The following is a 12,988-nucleotide window of genomic DNA, read 5'->3' as shown; positions in this document are numbered from 1 at the left end:
CCCCTCGGGACGATGGGCCTTGGTGCCACTGCACCCGCTGCATCAGTGGCACCTACGCCCCTGTATTTAGGGGCAGTGGCGTGTCTTAAGTGCTACTGGGCTTCATGGAAGTAAGAAAATGAGTCCTTCTGCAGCTTCTGCACTTGTTAAAACAGCCATTATTAGGGTACAGTGGGCCCCTCAAATGTTTGGAACCTGGTGCTACCTTGCATGCTGAACTAAAAATAATTATGCCCCTGAAAATCGCGGTTGTAATGAATGATGCATGCAATGAGCTCAAGAGCAGTGCAGATCCTGGATTTGTTCAAATAAACATACATTATCCCCATCTCTGGAGAAGTGTTCTTATTAGCTGAGAAAAAAAGCTATTTTTGAATATCAAAAGTGAACATTAGGTCCTCATCCTTTTCCACATCCCATTCATACTTCATAATTTAGGTCCCTTCACCCTCCTCAGCAGCGTCCACATGTCAAAATCAACACACCGGTTCCAGGGAACGAGATGGGTAAACATCTTCATTTACCTCATCAACAAGGAGCCAACATATGCAAGCACTGACCAAGCCAATAGGTATATGTTTAAGAGGCTAAGGCACGTACACACATGCATTCATAAATGCAGCTGAATACGTTGCTTGCACAAATGTTACTTAGGACACAAAAGCATTCCTATTGACCTTGACTATGTTGAGAAAAAGTTAGCAAAAATGCATTGTTTTCCGCATAGAACGGATGAAGGAGATAAATAAATGAATGTGTCAAACAGTGTGATGAGTTACTGCTCTGTTCAGATGTAAAATGGTCCCTCATGCATTATGGAAGCATTTCCTAGAGGTTGAAAAGATATGCCAAGCAGCCATAAATACTCTATTGGGCAGACCCAGAAACCTGTTCTATATGTATATTTTTCAAAGAAGTGGTAGCCGTGGGTCGTGCAGATCAAGTCAACCTATAAGTGTTTGTTTTGGCTCCAAGGTGCCTACCAGGTGTGAGATGCTTCCATCTCAACCTGCAGAGAACCTGGTTATCCATTTTAACTTTTTTTGCACCCCGCTCTCTGAAAATTCATACATACCAAAATATACATGTTGCATGCTGTTTTTAATCTTCAACATCCCCCCCAGAGATGGGATAAAGCCCTGGATCCTGGAGGGAGCATGAGTGCCCCCAGAAGGAAGGGAGAGTCACAGTAATGAAGAATAGCACCAAGTAATCTAGGTGTTACCTTGCATGTATAGATGGTTTCACTTATATATAGCTATAACAAAAAGCAAGTATCATTTCTGAAGTTGCCGTACAAATGGTTCTGTGGCTCATGTTTTCTTTTGGTTTCTGTATGTTTAAGTCCCAATTCCTTTTTGTCTGCTGACATGGTCTATGGTTGTTCTGGTTTTATCAAAATTGTTAAATGTAGTTTTTTTATTAATTGCCCAATGTAAACAATTGAATTGAAACAGGACAAAGATGTGTGCATATCAGTATGAATGCATAGAGTAAATGAGCGGGTCAATGCAAGAGGCATACAGGAAGTGACAAGAGGAGATAAACATGAGACAAGCAGAAAATGAGCAGATAAAGGAGAGTGCATAGTAAAAACACTTAATTAATACTACTATCGCCACTCTGTCATTCAAGAGGTGCCTAGGAATGGGCTACACAAATACCACAAAAATGAATACACACATATTCACAAATTTAACGACAATCACTTGATGTGATGGTGTAGTCACTAATGCATACATTGAATCTTGTGCCAGAAAAACAAATGTTCCTGATATATCAAAAACTAATTTTGCCATGTTTTCTTTGGTCACTTCTTCCCTCTGTTGTTAACGGTGAAGACATAGGATTTAAAATTCTATCACTGGGAAAACATTTGTCATACTTTCAGACCCATTTGTCACCAAGAAGATCTACTAGAAGGAACGTCTTCAAAGCTGACATCCCTTCCTGTGATACATGAACATACTCTAAAATGTTCCTGCTAATGCATGGTGAAATACACTTTTCATCTCTAACAAACGAACTGCCTTATGTCCTTACATCTGTATGGCCTGGCAGAAAGGTTTCAGTTACTCCAAGTGCCTGCTAACCACAGGTCATCTATTTGGAACACATTCTTTCAGTAACTTAAAATTATGATCACACTTTCCTGTTTTAATACTAATTTCTTCATTTATCTTTTTGAATGTTCTTTCGACAACCTTGTTTAGAGTAGCTACAACATTCAATCCTGTGTGTTACAACTCATACATTGTTTTGGAATGATGAGAAACAATCAGCAGTTACATTATTTGTCCTGGTACAAAATTAACTTTTAGACAATAATTTTGAAATCAGGAATATTCGTATAGTCTAGAATTTGGGGCTCTTGAGCACCCCTTAAGGTCATGAAATAGTCTGATAGGCTGAGAATTGGTGTACCAAACCAGAGGAACAGGCAAAGGCATATGCAAACATGGTAAGGAACAGGACAGAGAAGGCAAGGCAGCCCTATTGTGTACAAACAGGGAAAGGAACCAATAATGGACAAACACACACAGTTACCACTAAGGTTATACACTGGTAACACTCAGAACTTCCCCCGGCAACAGGGAAAGTCAACGTCTCTATGTAGATAACTCTTACAGATAGTCACCCTTTGAAACTCACAGAAAGGAGGCAGCAGATGTGATTCTGTATCAGGACCCTGGGGCAAAAAACAAGTATTGTCTTACATGCACAAGACAAGCCCCATGGGTCCAGCTGGAGACACAGTGGAGATTCCTACAAAAATAGCAACATTGCACTGTCACAATTAAGGCACTTAAAACTACATATAACACAAGGCAAAGAGTGAGTTAGGAATCACCTCCTGAAAGCCAAGATCCAACATCTGTACAAAGGTAATACACTTCTACACAGGCTAGAACAAAATAGCACAATTACCAGCCATATAGAGCGCAAGATGAGTATACAGCATAAGCACCAGAAAGGAAAGAACTGCAACAAATGTTCAAGATCAAGGCTTTCACCGAAAAACTGGAGAACAAACAGGCAGGACAAGCATAAGGATGCTAGGAACTATAGTAAGTAAAAGCCTAGAACTGCAAGGGAATGAGAGCGAGAGAAACACACAGAAAGGGCACATCAACAAGGTACACAATCTCAGAGGCTAGGGAGAAAATACAAGAGATATGAGAGAAACAAAATAAATATGCAAAGGGAAATAATAACTGGAACAGAAGGAAAAATCTAGAAACATTAGAAAGGGAGCAGCCCAGGGGCTGCACCTGACCATAGACAGCAGGCAGACAAGGGAGTGAAGCAGAAAGCAATGTAGAGCTGAGAGAAACCTGTAGCAAGAGGCAAAGGAAAATGGCTCAGGCTCGGGCTAAAGCAAGCCAGAGATTGGTCAGGAAAATAGGCAACAAGATTTCCGGTTACAGAGGTTCAAACATCAAAGCACAAACAAGAAGTACTAGGCAGCAGCAGCTTATTAACAGTTCCAGACATCAGCACACCCTGGGTGGAGTCACATGATTGGGCTGCACAAGAGTAATCACAGGCGTGTGCAATTCCCATGTCTCACAAGCTCTAGGAGAGAATATCCAGCTTGGGTAAAATCAGGATCACTGCATTTGAAAGCAGTGCACACTGGATGCCAGGTCTCTGCAACTGCTTGAAAGTACATCCAAGACTGAAATGAGAAGCAGGCAGAAATTATATAGGGACTTTGGATGAGTTTAGTGATGATTTTCACAGCACAGTTGCTCCCTGTACAGCACCCCACAGGTGTAATGATGGCCTTGTAACAATCACGGTGTTACATAGAATATTTGAGGCTAATGCTGAATGTCATTCAATGTTTTCTGTCCTCTGGGATGTCAATGACTGCTATAACTCATTATTTGTCACCAGAAAATTGTTTCAATGCAGGTGCATTTTTCATGGCTGATGATATCATTTTATTGACTATAAACTAGCTGTACCCCCTCCACCTAAAAGTCCTGAAACATGGTGTGTTCGAATAGTCAACCTGATTTTGAAAAAGTCTACATTTATCTAGTTTGAACATCCACCCTTTGGATTTTAGCCTTCTGCATACTTCAGCTGGGCACCGGACATGAGACTCATGCTTTGAAAATGCCAGTATGCTACTTTGAAAGCACTTTAAGCTGTGCACATGCCTATTAGGACAAGCTGTAAAGTAGGGCACCACGATGATACATTTCCTGCAAATAACATTTGGACTTGTTTGACTTGAAAAAGCCCTTGTCTTTAAGGTGGGTGCTGAAACGTATTACTTCATTTATAATTGTGTTACATGAAATCCGTCAATTTAATAACTGCATTGTTTAATGAACTTTAGGCACATGCTGCATAATATCCTCAATGTATTTTGAGCCAGATGGCACGTTTTCGCCACAGGTGTGTGTCAGGTAGATATAAAAAGCCAGTCTTTGAAGCATTTAACATTTGCTGCCATGTCCCTATACGAGAGATACATAGCTCTTAAGAAACCTATATCCAAACCCAAATAGTATCAGTTCGTATAGAAACAACCTAAGTGGTATAATGAATGCAGGTAATACAATGACTTGCTGAACAGGATGCATCTTCTAGCAAGCACACTAAACGTTGATTTTTGGTAAAAGGTGGGCATCTCTTACAATGGTGGTGTTCAATGGCTGCAAACCAATGCATAAGTGCAAATTATTTACTGGTTTCCTACTAATAACAAGATTCAATTTCTTCTAGAATCTCCACTTTTTCTAGTCTCTTTGTGCACATTTATGAATACTACCTTTAGTTTTTGTTATAATTGACACAACATTTTCCATAGGTTTGATCTTGGCAGAATAACCCTCTAATTCTGCGAATGTGTCAGAAAATTATTTGGGAAGCAAGTGAATAATTTGTTTAAGATTCATCCAATTAAGAAAAGGTTAACATTTGTTCCACTGAACGGGGGTTAATTTAATATTTAGTGTCCCTTGGCCCTTCCATCCCAATACATAAATTTTTAAAACTGCTACATGGGCTCTTATTAAGAGTTAGGCATAGTGGTAATTACCGCATGCCAGGCATGAACTTACCGACTCACCTGATCATGAGTTAATAACCATGTGTGATATTTATCACTCGAAAGAAATGCATGTGGTAAATACTACCTAATTACAAAAATTGAAAACCAATATAAAATATCACTTTAAATACCTCAAGTGAAAGCAGGTGGTAAAAGTTCCTGAAAGTGTAAGGTAATGAAAGAGAAGCTGTAAAGCAAAACCAAAAAAACTAAGAATAGCACAAAAGTGAAATAAACAAAGTCCATGCACTGTTTGAGTTGACAAAAAAAATGACTCACAAACCTCCACGCAGGGACAGACTGATATAAACAACAATGGACAAGTGAAACTTTCACAGATTGATTACAGCAGCTCATAATTCCATTTCACAATACACCACCATGAATGCAGCCCTGCTAGGTCACTATATCATGCTATGCCAAATCCATATTCTGTTACAACAAACCACGCAGCACAAGAGTGGAAACTAGGCCACCTATGAATAAAATGGTGCAGCAACACAGGATGAGAGCTAGGATTATTAAGGTAAAGCTGAAACCTATAAACTCGTTAGCTTGAGACCCAGAGGACTGACATGGTCAATATGGACACCAATACGTGTACCCTGTAGCCCAACATAGGGATCTACTGCTATCCCCTTTTTTGAAAATGCTAGTAGCGCTAGTATTCTTTGCAATAAGCACCACACAGTGGCCAGTAGGATTGGTGCATAGCATTTTTCAGTAAACCTTCAGGAAATCACTCTGCTATGTGATGGATGCTTTGCAGAGAGTGAATGGGAGTGTATACAGGCCCTCTTAGACAGTCACACAGCCAATACCAGCAAAGCAAACATCTATACTACAGCAGGATTTCCTGACACCCAAAGAGTCAGTTGACTATATTCATATACGCCTGGTGGCCTCAAATAGACAGTGTGTGATGTGGACCTGTGTGTGTGTTGTACTACTGCATTAGGTGCCAGAAATCAAATCTCAATGCCCTGATCCTCCAGAGAAGCAACATTAGTCATTCTCTGGTGACACATCACCCTAAACATATTGGGAAGACAAATGAAGCCTTCATCATCAAGATTACAATGCATAAAGGTGGTTAGAGTCTAATCTCTATATATGTCGACATTACCATTAGAGAGCAACTAAGGCAGCACATACATGGATCAATGTGAATATGTGTAACTAATTACATCGGTCACTTTCTACAAAGAAGATGATTCTCAGCCAAGTCAACTTTTTAGCAACCACATTTGCTTGATTCCATTACAACTTTCATATCTCTTACCTTAGATTTCTCCAACCTCCAGACCTTCTTTCATGTCTTCCACTTGATACATCATGTTGAGGATGGTCATAATTTTTCCTCCTATAACTTGAAGAAGAGCTGAGGTAGAGAACTACCATCAGCGGACAAGCTTTAATGCTTGTGATTGGCATCTCGCTTGTATACCTATCGTTTCATGGTTTGAAACATATTGTTAATCCCCTTAACATCATATGGATATGGTGGTACAGTATTGATTTTGGCTGTTATTTTCTTCCACTGGGATGTTCTTGCTTGTATTTGATGACACCTTCAGCATCAGACAGCACATTAGATGATCAATGTGTTTTACACCTCGATAGCCAGAACCTCCAGCTCAGGATCCATTCCCTTGTACTTTCTTTCCCTGCTTGGGTCCATGATGGAAGAGTTTGGCAGGTCTCTGCTTATAATGACTGAGTGATAGCAGGGGATAACAATGGAGTGTGTTTGTCTTGTTTCAAGGTGCTTTGTCTACACAAAATGAATACTTGTACACTCACACAGGACGGAGTTAATACTGTAATTTGAAAGGTATGCTGAGGTCTTTCTGAATGCTGCTCTGCAACTTTCTGCTCTTCCAGCTTATGATAATAGGCCCTTCTTGATGTTTGTGCATGTGCTATTCATGGGGCTGTGGTACTTACTACATGCTGTAAATAGCACGCATTCAATATTCAACACATGCAGTTAATTCCAATTTTGCAGTACTTAGTAAAAACTCATAAGTAGTGTTATTTATCACATATTACGCAACAAACCCAGCAAAGCATGCTGCTGGGGATCACAGCAGTCGACTTTCAGCACCATCCTTCCTCCTTGCTTGTGGGATGGTTGTCACTTCAGTTGCTAGGGTCAGTCTGCTTCTCATGTCAGCACCCTCACCAGGTAGCTATGGCCGTGCTTCTCTTCTGGACAGAGACGTCTTGCTAAGAAACCTACATCACCCTTCTATTAGCAGGCAAAAAAGACTCCTTTCCAAAACAGACCCAGAGTGCTTCGAGCAGTTCATTACAGACCTTGTTAGATGATGTCCCCACACCTGATTGCAAAGCTGACTTTCGAAGACACCAGCTGCAGAACGCTGTAGACCTTGTGGGGTGTTGCTGATTCTTGTCAGTGAGAAGTCCTAGAACACTGATCTGCAGTTTCAATCCTTCTCTAATACAGCCTTGCCGAGAGAATTTGTGTATTTAACGTGTGGAGCTCTGAGTCTGGATTGAGCCAGTCGAACCACTTATATATCAATTCTCAGACTGGCCATCAACACTCAAGAGGAGATTGTAGTCAGGATTTATTAAGGCTGGGAATCTCCCCTCAGAAAAACCCAAAACATGATTACAAGGTTGAGGAAACATCAGTCTTAGGGGAGCAAGACCTGCAGAGGGACAAACAGGATGGCTATTTCATAAGGTGAACCCTCCACTTCTAACGAGAGCACTGTCTCCAGGCTCCCCACGCCCTCCACCCATCACATGGGGTGGGATAGAAAGGTCTAAAGGCCAGGACAGGGTAAAAGGCGGCATTCCTAAAGATACTGTTGGCTCCAACCCCTCAACACCTTGGAGATTGACTCTTCTTATAGGCTTTTGGAAAGTTAGAAGTAGTCTGGTGGCTAATTAAGTTCCAGCAGCATGTTTTCAGTGCAGATATATTACGCTCATAATAAATCATAACCACACACGCCTGGGTCATCCAGCAATGTACGCAACTTTTAAATACATGAGCTCCATCCGTGCACACAGAATCTAGCGAAGGACCTGGCTATATAGGAATTGGCAAAAACTTTGTACTGTCCAGCAGGTTATCAAGCAAAAAAATAACTCGCCCTACCACTATCTATTAACACTATCTATTAACACTGTCTATTAACACTGTCTATTAACACTATCCATTAACACTCTGCCACGCTGCCAGTCTTGTGTAATCCGTCAACCTATCAGTGGTCATGTTCACCAGGGAGGGCACACATGGTACAGTCCTCCAAAACACAGCATCCTGCTCTGGGCATCAGTGTCATTAATAAAGCACGCCTGGGCATAGAGACATAATGGTCACGTGACTGAGGCCAAACAATAGGCAAAGGTACTTCAGAGGCTCCCTCTTGGGTAAATCAGGGAAGGGGCGCACAACATCACGCAGGGGGCCTTCCCCTTCCAGGAGAAGGCAATCAAGAAATGAACGGATGAATACAGATAAGCACACAGGAAGTAGAGCGCAGAGAAGCATTCTCCTGCATCACATATCAAACTCTTGCCTGCTGTACACTAGCCATAAATTCAGAAAATCAAACAAAGATATGATTTTCATTGTTTACATGGCGCCAGTTATACAATAAAAACGTATTACATAAATATTGAATAAACATTTTGAATAGAAATGAACACAAGCATGTTTTAGAACTGGGGAGAGGTTTTAATTATAAGAACGGTCTTGTGTTCTTTTATTGGAAGCAGACACAGCTTAATTATCTTGAGGCCCTAATGGCTTTTTCCTGCAGACAAAATACCAGGAGAATGTGTAGGACAGTGATTTATTTTTCCGTTCAAGAATAATAATGTTATTTTCCTGCGGAGCTAAAATGCTTTACATAACTATTAGTAATCAGGGCATAAAACAGCTCTTGTCTGACCTAAGCTGATATGAGTGAATTTCTGTCAATGCTCTTTCTGAGTGCAAATGAGCTATCCAGTCCAATGATCATTTCTCACTCTGCAGCTATTTATGGCAAGGGCTGGAAACCTGTGATGAGCGAGTGGCTGAGTAAGTGATGCGTGATACATTATAACTGCCTCGTGTACGAACTACACATTAGGTAAGAGGGCAAAGACGTCATTTAGAGGTCGCTAGGGGTCGCAGCATTGCTGCTCATTCAGTAGTCGGTTCCTGTTCCTACCAGGGTTCACCTGCTACAATGTAAGCCACGAAAAAAACTGCAGGCACGCAGGAGATGGAATGCATCTTTTCCACTATTTATACCCTGCATGCTATAATGTATACTTCTGGAAAGCTTAAAAGGGAAGCTGTTAGTCCGGAGACTGACCTTCCACATAAGGCTTGAATTCACTATAAAGCCTTTCAATTTTAATTGGGTAGATGGTTTGCTTTTTCCCTTAAAGCTCCGACAAGGGAGACAGTAGCAATCCCATGTGAATTGCTACTGCAACATTCAATCAGGTTCACTTTAAACTAGTGTTCAAGATGGTCACTTGTGCAGTACTGAAATTAAAAAAGATTGATCGTGCCAGTGACTAGCATGGGATGGATTGCTGTTCTCATGTGTGGAACCAGTGGAAAAACAGACAACTGTGCTGTATCACCACAATGCTTGATCTTTAAATTTAAGATTTCCTCCTCATCTACTTTTTCATCTCATTTGTTGGCCTGCTGAGGTTTAGCCTCATTTCTCATAATCAGTCACTTCTTCCCCAAGCTCTTTTCCATCTCCATGAAGCAAGATGTTCATGCCTCCATTATAAACTCTACTGCTCCCAATATCACTTCTTGTTTTTTTCTTTAACTTTTATTTTCTTTGAATGCTACTTCTCTGTAGTTTACAGAGGTTGCTGGGGAAATTTCGTTTTTTACGGTTAATAACCCTTATTTTAATTTTCTCAATATTTTGTTCTTCGGGGTATTGCAGTGCAGGGGTCTGCATGCTTTTGCTATCTCTTAGATGCTTAGCACTCTTAGATGCTTAGCACTCCTCTGCACTACAGGATAAGTTACTGCTTGTGATCTATGTGAGAAAGCAGTGAAATGGTCGTTTTATGACATAATATCGAGAAATATATATCAGTCTACACAAATATCACAAAAAAATCCAGAACCAAAATATTGTGTTTACATATGTTATATTTAAACTACCAAAACTTTGAGAATATATATTGTGGAGCAAAATATTGTCAAAAACAGGGAAGTGAATTGATTTTGCAATATACAGAAATATATTAAATTCAATTTAGATATTAAAGTTGATAACAATATTAGAATTAAAAATAAATATGATATTTAAGGAAAGGGACATAAAATTAATGTTTTTTTATATACATATATGTATATATACAGACTTTATTGAAAGAATTATTACACTTACTTAAATGATTTTAAGATTTTTAACAATAAGAATAATACAACATTAAAAAACCTATATATAATTAAATATAAATCACAGAGCAAATTATATAAAATATGATGAAAAAGAATAAGCAAAGAAAATTAAAATATGAACTAAAAATTGCAAACTATTTTTTTTATAAATAGTGAAAATGCTTAAAAACAGAAGCAATGAAAGTGAATATTACCACTCCTAACCAAACAATAGTAGGTAAAGTGTTAACTTTGCAGGGGTCAGATTTAATATTTCCACTCCAATATTAGCAACAGCAGGGAAAGTGTTGGTCTTGGAGAGGTCATATTTACTATTGCCACTCGAATGCAAGAAATAGTAGGGAAGGTATTTCATTTTTAAAGGATCAGATTTACTATTCCCACTCCAAAGTAAGCAATAGTAGGGAAAGTATTAAATTTTGAAGAGGAAAAATTTACACTTGTCTCTGACAATCTTAAAGCAAAGGCACTGTCTTCAGGAGGAGCAATGTCGTCACCTGTACCTGAAAGGTTGGAAGGTAGAAACAGCCCAAAATAATTGTTTATTTAAAGATGCTTTTTGGTGCTAATAAACATTTGGGGCTGGGAGTACACAGAGGAAGTTATACAAAATATTTACAGATGCAGAAATATGTTTAAGCTTTTCTGCCACAGACACAAGTCAATCAGAAAGAATAAGAGACAGTTTGAAAGATAAGATGGAGGTGACAGGACTTTTCCTTTAGTAGAGCATGATTTCATCCTAAAAATGCTCACGGTAATGATTCCTCTCACCAGATTCAAAGGTGCAAGTGGAAGCAAAAGCAGCGCTTCTGACAATGCCAGTTCAGGGGGAGAATCAATCCATGTTGGGGGAGGTAACCTATTTTTCAACAAATACAAGTATCGTAGGGAGCACATATACTCAAATATTTTCTGTTCATCAGCTCATTTATTACAAAAGAGATACACAAATTCGCAGGGGTTTCCCAGCTCTACATTGATCAGGTCTCCCAGTTAAACATCAATTATATGTATTACATATTACAATTACACAAAAATACATCAATAAAGTTTGCTAGTTCTACATCAATTCTACATGTTACATATTACAATTCCAAACCTTGGCCTTGAACACCTTGGTTTGTTTCAAAGATAAGCAACCGATACTTCCAGCCAACATGTGTTTTTGTGGCGATAAGTGCTGCTTCATCAGGGCTAAAATTACAAGCACAAAATATAACATAGAAATCGATCCATCAAAAAATGGGACATATGACATACAGCTTCTCCTTCATAAAGACATGTTCACGTAAACCATTTATACCTTTATTATTCTCCAAATTACAATATCTATTTCAACCCACCTCTACTGAGTTTAAATACAACATTAGGTCTGTCCTTTAAATAGAACACCTGAAAAGTTAACCAACTCCTCATTGATCCAGCTGAGACAAAAAACATTTTTACCCAATAGGAGTTCCCCCAACAGTATCATTTTAAAGAGATGTGTTCCCCTGATTCCATAAAGTTGTGTGGTCCTGCTCCTTATGTTTAATGGTCCTGAAGGTGTTATCATCCCCCTAAATACTATTCTTATTTGCTTTCCTTTGACAGTTGTCACACCCACCTTGCAGCAAAGCAGATTATCAACTAGTCTTCAGAAGATGGGTTTCCTAAATCCTTGAGTTTTCCATACCCAACCAAATTCCTCTTACTGCACACAATGACTATTATGATATCACTAGAAACCACATTTTAGATCATAAAGAGATGCACGTCTTATTTACAGTCCAAAGCCCCTTCCTTCCAACAATTTCCCATATGTAATGATGTATTTTTGTGAAATTGTAATGTGTAATACCGTTAATTGGTGTATCACTGGGAAACCGCATGAATGCAAAGATCGGAAACGCACTACGGATGTTTGCATCACTTTTGTGTTTTTGTAACAAATGAGCTGATGAACTGAAAATATTTAGGTATGTGTGCTCTCTATGATACTTGTATTTGTTTCATATATATGTAGACTGGGTGTGCACCAGTCAAGCAGGGTCGGAGAGTGACTGTTGTATTTGCTCATTTCTTAATTTAATCTATTTTTGATCTAGGGTCACTGGAGTGCTTAATGTCTGACAGATTAGTCGACAGATGGGTTCTATAGATGATCAGTCAGGGGGACATGATACATTTCCAATCAACTCCTCCACATTCCTATTTTATCCCGGCTCCTTGGTTCAAGGATCCTGTCTGAAATGAAATCCTACAAGCCAGTGTGTTTTTCCTTGTTCTTTCAAAACTTTTAGCTCTGGTAGTTTCCCTTCTCTACTGCCACATCATCAGAGTGCATCAGTACCCGGACGATCTTCTTATACATTTTCATCCCTAAGTTCAAATGAAAAAAGGCACAGAGGTAGTAATTCAGAACCTTCAAGGCTTTGGTTTTCTAGGAAAAATGGGCAAAGTACCTTTCATCAGGGCCTGGTTCAGAACCAGCCTGAACATGCTGTTATCAAAGACCGAGGCTCCAA

This window comes from Pleurodeles waltl, chromosome 11, assembly GCF_031143425.1.
Source record: "Pleurodeles waltl isolate 20211129_DDA chromosome 11, aPleWal1.hap1.20221129, whole genome shotgun sequence".
In the NCBI taxonomy this organism is placed as follows: Eukaryota; Metazoa; Chordata; class Amphibia; order Caudata; family Salamandridae; genus Pleurodeles; species Pleurodeles waltl.
Note: the sequence above shows the minus strand (reverse complement) of the source record.